The 517-nt window shown below is 29.4% G+C and overlaps 1 protein-coding gene across 1 annotated transcript in view; it reads right to left on the bottom strand.

Moving 5' to 3' along the window:
• The window catches only part of LOC103600666 (sodium channel and clathrin linker 1-like), a gene marked incomplete at its 5' end in the record, with an annotated part of 111,003 nt that overhangs the window by 82,416 nt on the left and 28,070 nt on the right, over window positions 1–517 (bottom strand). The gene's annotated exons all lie outside the window — the stretch shown is intronic.

Genomic DNA, 517 nt, shown 5'->3' with positions numbered 1-517 from the left:
TGTATATTACCTTACAGAAGGAAACTTTCTTAATGAATTATACAGTTTACAAACTGAAATCAATAAGGAGAAATAAAAAGCCATAGTCATCTGTTCCATACCATAACATATTTAAACATATCAATAATTAATTTTGGTCGTTTCACATATTCAAAACAAAATGCTGAAAACTGACATATGAAATAATAATGTTTACTTTTTGAAGTTATTTGTGCTGATTGTAAGCTATTCAAATAATATAGAGATGTAAAGGAGCTGAAGTTAAAAAAATATTCTAAATGTCAATGTAGTGATTCTTTGATGGACACCTTTCAAGACAATTCTCTATTTCGATATTCAAAAATAAAGACACAGGTTGAGTGTCCCTAATCCGAAAATCCAAAACACAAAATGCTCCAAAATTTGAAACTTTTTGGGTACCAACAAGACACTCAAAGGAAATACTCATTGGAGCATTTCTGATTTTGGATTAGGGATGCTCAACCAAGTATGTGCAAATATTCCAAAATCTGAAAAA

The sequence above is a fragment of the Galeopterus variegatus genome, unplaced genomic scaffold (assembly GCF_000696425.1).
Source record: "Galeopterus variegatus unplaced genomic scaffold, G_variegatus-3.0.2 Scaffold3413, whole genome shotgun sequence".
Classification (NCBI taxonomy): Eukaryota; Metazoa; Chordata; class Mammalia; order Dermoptera; family Cynocephalidae; genus Galeopterus; species Galeopterus variegatus.
The sequence above is the reverse complement of the archived record's forward strand: the minus strand, read 5'-3'. Positions and strand labels throughout refer to the sequence as shown.